The sequence below is a fragment of the Propithecus coquereli genome, unplaced genomic scaffold, assembly GCF_000956105.1.
Source record: "Propithecus coquereli isolate 6110/MARCELLA unplaced genomic scaffold, Pcoq_1.0 Scaffold35, whole genome shotgun sequence".
NCBI classification, from domain to species: Eukaryota; Metazoa; Chordata; class Mammalia; order Primates; family Indriidae; genus Propithecus; species Propithecus coquereli.
The window spans coordinates 2,312,605-2,327,583 of record NW_012149174.1 but is presented as its reverse complement, the minus strand read 5'-3'; positions in this window follow the sequence as shown (position 1 = coordinate 2,327,583).

The following is a 14,979-nucleotide window of genomic DNA, read 5'->3' as shown; positions in this document are numbered from 1 at the left end:
TTTGGGCCTTATCTGAATGACAATACTTAACTTTCACCACCTGGGCTGGGCCTTGCAGAGGAAACAGTCACACTCAATTACTGTGTTTCTCCTAGAAAACTACTTTTTAATCCTACCTCCAGCTGATATGAACTGGTAGAAAACACAATGCTATTTTTAGACAGGACAGTGATTTCCCCCTTTCATCTATGAGAAATGTACTTCCTCTTGCAGTCAGGTCTATCCCAGATGCTGGATTGGGGGTAAAATTTTAATACTAGAGCATTGTTTCCCTTTGTAGAATGAGTGAGCTTTGAACTCCCTTAAGACAGTTTGAAATTCAAAGCTATCCTCTATTCTGCACTCTGTTAAAACATAGAAGCAAACAGAACATAGGCTAAATCCTACAAGCCACACTCTGACACAATGAAGAAGAGTAATTTACTTTAAATAAGACTAGCATACAAGGGAGAAATTAACCAAAATAACATTCTGAAAGCTTCTTGACATATTTCTGCCTCCCACCCTCCTTCTCAGCTGTTTTCCTCACCCCTTCTTTTTAATATCATGCTAACAAATGATTTGATCAAGAACTTTGATTCAGCATGTGATAAATTTAAAATGAAATTTCCAGAATTGACCGATAAATATTTTGGGGATTGATCATAATGCATTTCTTTCATATTTTTTAGAAATTATTTTTCAAATTACTAAATTGACTCATTACCTTTATGCATGAAGGGATGCCTTACAGAAAATATGTATCACACAGGGCAGTCAGTCACACCTAATTCTTAAATACCTGAAAATGAGGAGAAAACTCATGCCTGACGTGTCAATAATCATGTTTTTGGTTTAAAATGTGATTGTTCATTACTTGGGGGTGGGGGGGAGGGAAGGTATGTAAGACATTTATAAGCAGGATATAGATTAAGATCAAGAAAACTCTACTTGCAAAACCAACTTTGGATCATACAAAGTTGATGCCAATATTATGTGCTCTGGACCTAAGACGTGAAAGACTTAGAGTGCAAATACTTGGTGCTCAAGGCAGCCTTTGAAAACCCAAGCGTATTATTTCCCCTGGTACTTTTTTGCCATTTGAAGACTGATCTGGAAAGGAGGCTTTGAGTTAGTTTACATTGACCTTCGCCTGACCTGGAGGTAGAGGTTTTAAGAGCTGAGCAGTGGTCACAGTCAGGAAGTCCCAGGAAAACAACACGAGGAAAGGACTGCACTTGCGGGGACCCAGGAATCGCCCCGCCATTCTTATTGTAGATAGAGGGCATCCCCTTCGCCCTTTGAGGGGAAGGGAATTCATCCGTCTTCATTTAGACTTTTGGGGGAGGGTGTGGAATGAGACGGGACTGCTATTTCCTTTGACTCTTAAAAACAGAAACCAGCAGTAATTTTTCATTTCTACCCCCAGAACCCCTCACCAAATCCTCCCAGAAGCAAGCAGAGGAGAACTGACATTCTCTGAGCATATTAGCAGTCCTCCTATGTAGCAACCAATTGTTCAAAGTTGAGCAGCAGCAAAATTTAGTCAAAACGTACAATTCAAAAAGGTGTGTGTGTTGTGGGGGGGCAGTTATGTTGTAAAATGTTTTGACAGCTATTCAAAACCTTTTCTTCCCTATGGAAGAAAAATAAAGATTTTTAGTTTTCTATAGGACAAAGAATAGAAAATTACTCTTGGTACTTAGATCTTAAAGAATAAAAAGATATAATGCACGTGAGAGAGATGTGTTCCCATTTATATAGTAAATAATGTATTTTTAAGATTGAATAGGCAGTCACAAATTTGAAATGATCAAGAACCTCTATAAATATCCTAAAGGAGTTATAAAAACAAGGTATGTAGACAATGGAGGCTAAGAGATTTTTAAAATTTTAATAGATAGATCCCACTTGCTCCCTAACATTGATGAATGTGTTCACAACTTCACTGATAGCTGTTTCTCCCTCACCCTTGCCTATACTGGCATTTTTCAGCTATTTTCATCTTTGCCAATCTAATAAACAAAATGGATTGCTGTCATTAGCTTTAGATTACGATAGATCTTCTCCTGAATGTATCTTGTAATTGTCCTTTAAAGCCTGTCTACTTTACTTCCAGGCTTCCTGATAGGTCTAAATTCTAACTCCATTCCCTAAAGTAGAAACTGATCGTGGCTGTGCCAAAGCTGAATTTGCTTGTTGGATATCATTAAAGTCTCCCAAAGCCTCTAAAATGCATGAAGACCTCTGCCCCTAATTAGCTAAAAGCTTTATGGCCATCACTCAATGTCTCTGAGCCTCAATTTCCTCATTAAGACCTTCAACTCAAATAGGAAATAGCACGTACTTACATCATAGTACTTGCTGCTGAGATGTAAGGGCCACACTTGCTGGGGATATCCAAAATAAAGTAGAGGAATTCAGAATCTAATTGCATACTAGAAAATATATTTGAAACAACAATGAGCTATGGGCCATAGTTATCATACCCAATGCTGATGAATTCAGCTAGAAGGGGTGGTAACTCCTGAGTCAGGTGTTTAAGGACAAGATTTGAACTGCTGGAAGGTATTCAGTCCAGATTAGTGGAGCCATTTAACTGGTCTGGCTAAATCCCAGGACATTGGCTGAAAATCAAAGAGAGAAGCAGGAAACTTGGCATTGGAGTTGAGGATCTCCTTGCTTCCATGACTGCTTCCAAATCATTTCTCCCAACCCCAACCCCAGTTCTTTTGAAACACATCACATTAGGTGTCAGAGGCACTTTTGCTTGTTGCCATCCTTCCCAGATCTCCTGTTCTATCCCCCTTATTGACTGAAGACTTTTACACCTGGCTCACTGTCTTCCTCCCTTCTGTTAGTCTCGTTACCTCTGCCATCATTGGATTTTTCCCTCCCCCCCTTACCCCTTTCCCAGCCACCCACTCCCAGTCCACTTAATGGTCATGGCACCATGAAGCACCACGAAGCATACTTCCTCCAAAGCCTCTGTCTTCACATCTTCTTTTTCAGTGTTCCCAGCACATTTTTACTACCCTGATTCCAAAAATCCCTCAGATTACATCTTATCTTCCAATCCAATGAAGAACTCCTCTACTTTTTCATTCTGCAATATTTACCACTTGTTCTCACTTCCCTTATCACCCAACTTCAAGTCTATTTTCCATCCTCCCTTGTATATAATTTTCTATTACATGGTCCCTCCTCTTTCATACTTACCCCAATCCCTAGTACTCAAGTGAGTTATCTGTCTACAGGTTCCACTTCTTCTCATCCCCATTTCTCCCCAACCCATTGCAATCAAGCTTTCTCTTCCATGATTGCACTGAAATCACTCTACATGTTCACAAGTGACTTCCACCTTGCCAAATGAATGGGAAATTCTCTGTTCTCAGCTTGCTTATCTCTGAGCAGCACTTGACACAATTATGTTCTTCTTCTTAAGAACATCCTTCACTTGATTTCAGACTACTACACTCTCCTGTTTTCCTCCTACCTCACTGGCCACTACCTCTAGTCTACTTTGCTGAATCCTTGTCTTCCTCCTTGAAAAGATAGTGAGTGATCTGGAGCTCAGCTACCTCATCTAATGCTTGAATTTAAATAACCACCTACATTAAACACATCAAATACATCCTGACAGCACCTGATTTTAATCTCCAGCCTGGAACACTCCTTGAAGCACCAGAATCCTATAAACAGCTCCCTACTTAACATCTTTATTTGGACATTTTATGGACATCCCAATCTTAACAATCCAAAGCAGAATTGATTCGCTCTTCCCAAGACTGGTCTTCTCCATGCCTTTCAATCTCAGTGAGTGGTACCTCCATCTCCAAGATCAAACTTGGAAACTATCAATCATTGATGATTCCCCCTGTCTCTCTAGCCCACATCCGATCCCTCAGCAAGTCCTACTGGCTCTACCTTCCAAATATATCCCAACCCCTCCCACCATATCTCACCATCTCTACCACTATTATCCAGGCCGAAGACATTATCATCTGTTGCCTGGAATGTTGAATGAGTGAGTCTACTAACTGGTCTTCCTCTCCCCCTCCTGTTCCCTACTGTCTATTCCTCACCCACAATTCAGAGATCTTGAAAGCATAAATCAGATTATAACACTTGCCAAGGGCTTTCCATCATCCTCAGAATGCAATTAAAACCATTTACTTGCTGTGGTATACAAACAAGGCCTTCTACGTTCTACCTATCTCTTGGATCTCATCTCCTTTCACTCTCCTACTTGTTCTCCAGGATCCAACCATACTCGTTGTTGTTTTTTTTCCTGTTTCTTTAACAAACAAGTTCATTTCCATCTTTGAATCTGTACTACTCTTCCACTATCCACACACTGATTACTCACTCATTTCATTACAGACCTTTCTTATATACCTTTATCTACAATAGCATACTATCTTGTCATCCCCTATCCCCTTACACTGTTTTAAGTCCACTATCATGATCACTATCTCTTATCAATATCTGAAATCACATTAATAAATGTGTTTGTTTATTGATTTATCTGTCTCTCCCACTAGAATGTAATCCTCATTGGGGTTACAGAATGTCTTGTGTTGGTGTTGTTTTGTTTTACTGCTATATCTTCAGCACTTAGAATAATGCTTGGCTCATGTAGGTACTCAAGAAATATTTGTTGGACGTAAGAATTATTAAATGAATGGATGGAGACTTACTGTGATGGCTATAAATATAAATTTGGTTCATTGAGTTATTGTGGTACACAGTGATTTCTTGAACAGGACACTGACATTATGAAGATGAAGTGAAAGTAATACGCTGGCTACTGCTCGTAAGGGAACGCCAAAGTGGAAACAAACAAAGGCCAGAATCACTTGTTCTGAGGCTGCAATGGACTGCATGTTTTTGTCCTCCCAAATTCATATGTTGAAATCCTAGCCCTCACTGTGATAGTATTTGGGAGGGTAGAGCCCTCATGAATGGGATTAGTGTCTTATAAAAGAGACCCCAGAGAGCTCTCTCAACCTCTTCCTGCCACGTGAGGATATGATAAGAAGTTCTCAGTCTACAACCTGGAAGAGAGCCCTCGTCAGAATGCAACCATGCTGGACCCTGATCTTGAATTTCCCAGCCTTCAGAACTAAGAGAAATAAATTTCTGCTGTTTATAAGCCACCCAGTCTGTGGTACTTTGTTATAGCAGCTCAAACTGACTTAGAGGATATTCCGAAAGTCACCTGAGAGTTGATTCCAGGAATGTTTGCCAAATATTGGTACAGGGTAGTATGTCATGTAAGGAAGGGCCAAGGAAAGGAAGAGTCACAAAGCATTTCAAGATTGTAAACCTATAAACCCAAGAGGTGTCGCTTGCCCAAATGGGAAGGTTAGGAGAAATAGCACTCGAGAGAGGAAAAACTATAAATTAATTTACATCATGTTCTACCTACATTTAACAGCAAAAGTTGAATTATAATTTTCAGAATATACCTCTCCCTATTTTATTTCTTACCTATACTTGCATAATTTTTTAAAAAATGAATTATCTAAAGTTTAAGGTACTTTTTCTTAGAGAACAAAGGGTATAGGAATGATAGCTGAGCTTTTATATAGAGCAAGGACAGAGTGATTATTACATTCAGTATCATTTTAAAAGATGATTTATGGTTCTGCTAGAAATCCTCTGTCACTCCAAAAGATTTAAAATGGCTCTTTGACATGCTTTCCTTTGAAACAGTGAATTTAGCATTCTCTGCATATGTATAATATGAAAAGTTGATTTATTGAAAAGAAAAATCAATGTTGTACAATAAACCAGTAAATTATCCTACAAATTCAGGAGAAAAAACATATACCCACCCCCAACACATATGTTCCTATCAACTCCATTCACCACGCATCCCAAGCCAGTAATTGTGGTGAAAAATTAAGGACCATTGCCTCCTCTCAGGGTCTACGAGAAAAAGCCGCATATATGTGAATATATTTGGCAGGTGTATGAGGCAAAAGGCTTCTTTTCACCTCTCTATAGAAATACATTAACAACAGTACTTAAAACATGCTTTTCTCTAAACCACTCATAAAAATTCTTGAGGTTCTTAACCTTACTGGAAAAGAAAACCTCAGATGACTATAAAGTAAATACACAGCATATTCTCAATATCATAGCCATCTTCAAGCAATTTCTCACACTTATAATGCATTTATTTTATTTGAAGCAGATGCATGTCTTTGGGGCAAACCATGCCTTTTATACTTATGTTGTGAAAGTCCCTTCTAATTAAAACAGGAAATACAAATTTCCTTGTCTAGTTCTAAGGATAAAATGCTACATAGCACAAGCAGCTGTCTGCAGTTTCTGATGAACCCTTTCTGGCTGTTCTAAACGTGTCCTGCTGAATTCATATTTCTTGAGCACTTTTAAATCCACATTCCGAAAGCAAAAGCCATACCCATGGCCCCTACATTCTCACCTGCCAGGGCCTTGCACACCTTGGGCATCTTCACAAGCCAAATAACAAGCAAGCAGTGCTGCAGCTTCAGAAACTTATTTAGAACTGAAGAGACTGAATAAGTTCTGGAGGAAGGGCTAAGTAAAAAGTGTGAAATGAGAAGTCATTCAAAGAAAAGCCTAGGGGTTGAATGCAGGAGAGAAAGTCTATGAATTTCTTTTAAAAAGTCGTTCTTCTTTAAATGCTTTGTATTATAGCTCAAATTGCAATTAAGAAGAATACGGACCCATCCTTTTAATTAAAAAGGGCAAGTAATTCCTTTACTGACCACAACAAAGGGTGAATAGACTCACATCTACTTCCTTCGCAGGAGCTGCCTTTGCTGTTTCTGAGTAAGTTGTGTGTGGCTGATAAAACAGGCTTTCGGGTCTAAAGGCATTAGAGCCCCAGCAAGTTAATACACTTTGGAGCAGATTAGATACGGTATTTGATGAGTGGGACAGTTTTTCCACCCTTATTAAGGCTAGATTAATATTCCTACTAATTACATTTTAGGAATGGCCAATTAGTTCAATTCAAATCACTTGCCCAGGAGAGGTGACAATAGGTGAAGTGGCCCAAAACTGCCCCTATCTTCTTAGGGATCTGTGGGTACGAGTCTAAACTCTGTGCTTCTTCTATTTCCGCACCGAGGGCTTACTCACCGGGCAACAGAGGAGAAGGGCCGGTACCCTAAGTCCTGCGGGGTTGTACAACAAAGACTTAGTGGTGAAGTTTGCACTTAAATGATGAAATAAAGTGCTTTGTAGCTTCATCTGTAAAGAATTATGAGATGGAAATTCTTAACTTGAAAGGGTTTACTGTTAATCCTAAATACCTCAATTTCTAACTTTATATCTGAAACAATGTTTTTCCTTGAATAAAAAAGTTGATATTTGTTCTTAAGAATGTACCTCTCTTCCAATACCCTCCCACACAGCTTTAATTTTATTTGGACTCTCAGTCAAAAGAGTCTTATTACTTAATCCATATTTGCAAGTTCAGCAAAGTGATGGTTGTGCCTTGAAATAGCAACTGGCACGTTGGCAAGTAAAGTGTCAGTGATGATTCTGAACTCATTAAAATTCTACAGTCAGGGACCAGGAGTTGTACACATGATTCTCCATAAACGTGGCAAGAAATTTAGTTAATAAACACCAAGTAACTTTTTTCAACTGCAGCAATAAATTGTTCAATTGGTGAAATGTCCACAAGTTCTACTCAAAACACCTTGTGAATTGTTTAATTAGCAAACTCTTGCAACACTCAACAAACAGATATTGGCGAGATAGGGAGACACAAGGTCCCTTAAGTATTAACTGTGTTGATAATCTAATCTTCAGGCTTTTCAAGAAGACACATATTCCATTCTCCCTTTTTCCCTCTACAGTTTTAGATACTCAAATGACAAACATTTTCCATTTAAAATGTTCTATATGAGTAAATAAAACATAAGATATGTATAGACAACTAGTTATAACAGTGAACCAGGTTGCTAATCACACAGTAGGCCCCAACCAGATTAATCATATGTCTGCCTCATGTATATAAGAATGCAGGACATGCATGTATCCTCCCAAAGTAATGACAGCATTTTGTTCACACAAACGTAACTAAAACAAAGGAAAAAAATCCTATAAAAGCTAACTCTTCTTTTTGCTCGATCAAACTGCAAAGTAGGGTATTAGCAGACATACATTTGAGGCCCCTGCCCAGTTCTACCAGCCAAAATGCTAGGATGGTTCCGTTAGCATTGATTTTTAACTACTGTACAACCTTATGTCAAAATTCCACAGTATGTTTTGAACCAAGCAGTTCTGGGTGGGAAGGCATTATCCTTCACAATAACCCCTCCTGAAGAGATGCCAACATTTAGTGGAGAAGGAGCAGTTGAGTGTGATGAACCAAGTTTTGTGAGAATGATTTCTTTGCTTGGATCAGATAATTCAGGACAGAACATATTGAGAAGGGCTAGGTAGCTGATGAATCCCAGGTCACGGGTTCAGTAGCAGCATAGATGACTTCAATGTATTTTGTTCCTAGGGTATAAACAAATTGCCAGTATTCACAGTAGTGATATCTTGAGTAAAACAGTGTGTGTGGAATGTCAAAACCTTCTCCTCACTTCGAATTCAAAATAACATACCTGCTCTGTCAAAGGACCAGTAATACGTTTTTGCTCACAAAAGAACACATATACAGTATTTCCATAAAGATCAAAGAAATTTATACCTTTTATTGGCATAGAAAATTGTGAAAAACTTTACGTTAAGCTTTTTTCTCCTTAGAGAGAACCATATGGTTCATTACAATCACCATAAAAATAATTGATTAAGCTGCACGTCGCTATTTTTAGTTCTACCTGAAGAAGTAAAATGCACGTGGTCCTTATCTTCTTAAAGCTGATACATTAATCCCACACTGATCTTCTTAGGCTGAAATGTCTAAGTCTGTCATATATTAGTTAGTAAAGCACAAAAGAAAACATATAGAATTTATTGTTTTAGTTGAAGGGCTATGCTTCCTTATTCATCTAAATGATCTTTTAAATACTTGACATATCCTTGAAAGACAATCTTGAAGGAAAATCCAATACCACTGAAGACACCCTCTGCCTACTGCCCCTAAATTCAGAATCAGTGTTAAGTGAGAGGCAGACAGAAGGGAACAAGTAGCAATTGGGTTTTCAATTTTAAGCAGAAGTATACCAGGCATCCAAACAAAAGATTTTAAAAATACTTTTAAGAAGAATTAAGAGGAAGTCATCTACTTCAGAGTCAAAAAGCATTTTAAAACCCATCTGTAAAATATCTGAGTTTGTATCTTCCGTCAGTTTTCTTTACACATAACTCTTTCTGTAAAAATTTTTAGATGATCTTGCTCTCTATTTGCCTCCTACAATGAAATAATGACAGCTACCTCATGACACCATCAGTCTTTGGTCAACCACTTAACCAAGCAGAAGGTAGACTGATGCTTCACGCAGATGACCTATAATTCCAGAATTGAGTCTCCATGAAAACAAGAGACCAACACAATGATCATGATCTGCAATGAAACCCCAGAGGGGCTTTTATTCTGTAACTCTTTACAAGTAGTTCATAACCTTTGTACTCTAGACACTCATTCAAACTATCTCATCACTCTGTAAACTAGGGGCTGAGGATGCTCTAAGGCATGAACTTTCTACCCAAACAGAGTATTGTAAACACTGGAGGGGTGGGGGCGGTGGGGTGGGGGGGACTGTGCTACTGCTAAAATAAACCATAAAAAACGACATTAGCCAAGACACATTTATTCAGGGGGCCTCAATTCAGGGAACTCAATTTCAGCTTCGATCCTTTTTTCTCAAGAACTGGGGCCCAATGACAGCAAGCAAACCTCCTTAGAGTATTGGCATTTTAAAGTTTCATAAGTGTCCTTAGGTTCTAATAAGTATATTTAAAAGAATTAAAGCAATTAGGATACAATAGAACAGAAAATTTATGTATTTATAAGTCTGGGTCTAACTGTGTTTTCTCTTTTTTAAACTGTAAACAAAATACAGGAAAAAAAACACATAATGGGGAGAACACTACTCTTAAGAGATTATTTATTACTTAACATTCTGCTTTATTCTAATTTGGTTGTTTTAATTTTAGTTTTCAGCTGAGTTTGAGTTTTAGTTTTCGCTAAGAGATGTTACTTCTGTCAAATTCAAAAATGTTTCGACTACAAAATCAAATTAAATTATTTGCAACAAGGCTTTTTCTTCTTTGGGGAGAGGGAGCGAGCAGAGAAGAAAGGAGTGGGCACTGCAAGCTCCCTGACCATGCTCCTAGAACTGGTGTAAATAAAATCATCAGGCGAGGCAGGAAATGAAGTTGGGTCCAGTTTGCCTGAACTGAATAAAATAAAAGAATCAATTCATTCTAAATTTAAAATTTTACTCCAAAAAACTACTTTAAGGGATAAATTTGTGAAAAATAAAAATATTTTATAATTTTTAGGTTTTAATGACCTCTGGATGTTGACCATGGATTTTTAAAGAGACATATTTTTACATACCTGGTTGAGAAGTATTTAGGTATAAACCTGCCATCTTACCAAATGCTTCATCAAGTGGTAATAATCAAAAGACAGTCTGTCTTCCAACCAAGGATCCTAAATAATTGTTGAATTTAATATGCCAGATATTTTACTATGCCACAGTCTGATAAGGTAAGATATAAATTGTTAACATCAAGTAGATAGTTATTTTTTAAATTGTTAGTTAAATGTAAAGTACATGAAGCATAAAAAATACTAAAGGCATTGCTAACTAGAATTTCAAGAAGATCATGCCCTTAATACACAGGATGCGGAAAATCTTCCCTAGAGTAAAATAAAAAATCTTGCCAAAATAGTCAGTTCACTTAAAAAAATATATCTTGCTATGTGTTAATCATGATAACTTCCTAGTGACTGGACCAAGTTTTTACAGGTTTCCTTTGGTATATCTTATAATAAATATGTCATTGAACAATATTTATAATAACTGATGTTTTTATTACAGTGAAATATACATAGCATAAAACTTATCATTATAACCAGTTTAAGTGTACAGTTCAGTGGCATGAAGTACATTCACGTTGTTGTGCAACCATCATCACTATCCATCTCCAGAATTTTTTCATCATCCCAAACCTATTAAACAATAACTCCCTATTCATTCCTCCCTAACCCTAGTTCCTGGTAATCTCTATTCTACTTTCTGTCTCTATGAACTTGACTATTCCAAAAATCTCATATAAGTGGAATCATATAATTTTTGTCTTCTTGTGTCTGTTTTATTTCACTTGGCATAATGTTAATTTTTAAAATGTAAATTCTAGTTTTCCAGTTTATACATGGAAAAAGAAAGAACACAAACTTGTTACCCAGAAGATATACAGGCAACACCATTCCCCAAATACAGTATAACCATCATAGGCCACCCACTCACCTTTTCAAAAATAATTTTGCCTTCTAGAAAGAAAATTCGGGTTTCGGCATCATTTTTCCCTTCAAGGGCTCAGACTTCAGAATCTTGCTAGCCAGGCCATGTTATGGTCCACTTTTTGCCCCTCTTTCTTCCAGACAGAAAGGAAAGTTATGCCAGCTATCCTAAGCAATCCTTTGCTGTACCACACACCTGTTCAGACAACGGGTCAGTTAAACAAGCAAAATAACAGCTGAGAAAGTCAGGTCAGCTACCCTGTGATCTTAAAGACATTTACAGAACCAGTCCTCCTTCTCTGCCTTCTTTATTTGAAAATAGCAGTTTAAGTAACATGATTCCTTCTCTTCCTGTTTGAAGAGACAGTGAAAGCCCTCCTGCTGAGAGTCCACTCTCTTAGTCTGGGGAAGAGGCCTCCTCAATCCTCAAGCTTAGTCCCTAAGCCTGGGTGTAAGGGGGAAAGAAGACCCGTCCCACTGTGGTTATGTTTGCTTAAGGAGCCAGGTCCGACTCAAAGAGTTAACAATTAACAAGTACCATATTACATGTCACATATTCTTGTTACCATGATTTTCACTCCTAGGTATAACTAGGAAACTTTTTGACTTTTTGATCCTTCTTAAGTTTCTCTTCAGTTGGGTCCAATCCTCTGAATGAAAAAATACACATACTGAAAGGATAACATCAGGGACTTACGACAGGTGAGATATAACTTTTCTAGAATGATTTTTTTTTTTTGAAAACTGATAAAACACTACAGGTATAGTGGCAAAAACCAACCAATCAGGTATAAAGATTTTATGGGTGTACCTTTTCCAAATATTTTTACAATTTTTTTCCTAAATACGACTTATCACTATATGATAAATACAAAAAGTAAACAACTCTTTCTTTAAGGACATGACTTTTTAAAAGGTTTTTCTTTACTTGTAACTTCTGAATAGTGCTTTTCTCAATTCCTTAGGTGTGAGTATATTGGTTTGCTTTATTTTACTTCAAGGAAGAGAAAGAAAGAATGGCCAAAATCCACCTAAGTACTGACTGCTATAAAATGTATTCTTGAAGGTGTAATTCTGCAGGACAGCTAGCACACAAAACCAGCAAGTCTGCAGGGAGCATTCTGTGGAGAGGGAAGTTTTCTTTTGGCAGGTGAGATGGATGAAGGGAGCATGCCCAGAAAGCTGACAGCTCAAGAATGTACATTCTTTTGAAATAATCTCATGTTTTTTTAAAAGAATAAAAAAGTAAATGTTAAAAAACCCTCAATGCTTTATATCCAAAAGTACCACAAACAACTCTGGTTAAAATCAAAACTAAACAACAATCCAATTCCTGTGTATAATAATTCTCTTTGAGGCTTTCACTTCAGTTTTAGTAAAGCTCTTCTTATGCTCTCTTCAAATCACACAATTTTAGATTTCCATATGGAACCTTAGAGATAATGTAGTAGAATATAACAATATCCAAACATCTTATTGTAGTGATGGAACCACCACTGACTATCTTTTTTTCTTCTATTAAACCTACTGAAATCTTAGAGGTATTCTAATGAATAGAATAGATAAAAGCAGAAATCTGTTTGTGGAGGCAGCCTAAGGATCCGAGGCCCATGTTTGAGAACCACTGTCCATCAGTCCAACCTCTCATTTTACAGAAGCAGAAACAGAGGCCCAATAAGATTAGGCGACTTTCCCCAATTCACATCACACCAGCATCAGACAATATTCAAGCTCCTTTCATGGTACCGTCTCATATACTACTGTCTGCCAAATTTTAATAGTTTAAAAGTTCAACTAACTTATTTTGCATTTGTAGGAAAACTAAAGAAGTGGTCAACAGATTAGTATGTGGGGAAGAGTGTATGTTTGAAATTCCTGGTGACCTAAATTCGGGTTCTCAAGGCCAAAAGGAGAAGAAATGAAGAGAAATGAAAAATCAAGAGAACAGAGACCAATTGAATTTAACGGTAAAGGTAGCCATTCATCATTCTTTCCTATATTCATTTGCTCAGTGGACCATTACTACAGACACGGTGCCAGACATGGAGAAAGGTACTCCTAATTTGGCACAGTACAAGCATGTGTGCATGTGTGTGCAGCTCAGGGAACAATATGACAGATGCCACAGAAGCAGCCCAGGAGAGGAAAGGAGAGAGCAACCAGGGCAGGGTGATGGGGAAGGCATCATCTGAGCTGAGCCTTGGATGGCATCCCAGCAGCTGCAGCTGGACAAGCAATGGTGCAAGGGAAGGGAAGAGTGCACGCCTTCCACCCATCCACACTGGCCAAAATGAAGGACTCTCGCAGAACTGTGGCAAGTATGGCTGGAAAAGTGACTTTGGAAGTGTTCGTTTACTAAAGGGATGCATGCAAAGCACATCCATGCATAGGTAAGTGTATACAATTAGGTCAGTCACCCGAGGGGTTTTGGTAAAAGGAAGTTATAAATTTCAACATTTGTTGTCAAGCTCCTCTATTATAGAAATAGTGGAGGTAACAGTTGGCTTTGGGAGCTGCAACTGGTTTGCTTTCCAATATCTGTGTTCTCTCCCTCTCTCTCTCTCTCTCTCTCATATTCACCTGTGCACATTCTCTGCTGCCTCTGGAAGTGCTAATGTAAAGTTGGAAAGCATTTCCTTCATATTTAGAGAAAAGAGATCTAAAATAGTAAGGACTAGAAAAGGTTAAACATGAAGCAAGACAAAAGTAACAACAAGGAAAAAAGAAAAAAGCCTTCCCCCACCTGTCTGGACCTCAATACTCCACAAAACACATTTCTCTCCTGATAAGACCCTGTGCTGACCAGGCAACCACACTTTACTGCAGTTTCACTAACTGAACTCAGCTGTCTTTTTCAAGGATATCAATGCAACCAGGAGAGCCATAAAATTGTGAAATTGTGAGAAAAGGGGGGGCTAAGTCAAACAGAGGCTCAGCGTAGCCTGCTCAGTACAGGTGTGCACAGAAATAACTTGCTCACTTCGTGATAATGCAGTGTGGTCAGTTCTGAGTGCCCAAGTCCTGCCCATCCCACACACTCACATTGCTGCTTCTAGAGATGTTGCCTTTGAGAGACACAGAGTCTGTGCCAACAGAAGTCTGGAAAGGGAGGGGAATTTTTCTAAATTCTAGTCATTCATACCAAATAAAATAGAAACAAAGGCATAACACTCATTTACTAATTACATTGTTAAATTTCTGGCACAAGCTGATTAACAAGTACCGAATCTGAAGTTTTACAGGTAAAAAAAAAATAGGACTATACATCTACTTTGAATTTATTCATTAAAATGTCCCAGACTTTTAGAACTGTGCAGTTCTTCTAGCCCAGCCCCTGCATTTTAGCTCTAAGGAAACTGAGGGTCAGAGGACGGGATTTGCTCTCACTTGGGAAACAAAAGCGAAAACTGACAACTTTCCAGGGTTCTCAACTCCTACCTCTTACTCTCTCAGTTACCAGAAATGGTTTTCTTATTAGTCTTTAAAATTTTGGTGAAAGCCCTTAGAAATCTTATTCCTTTGGTGTAACTATTATGAGATACTGTAACAAAATGTGACTTTGAAGATCAGGA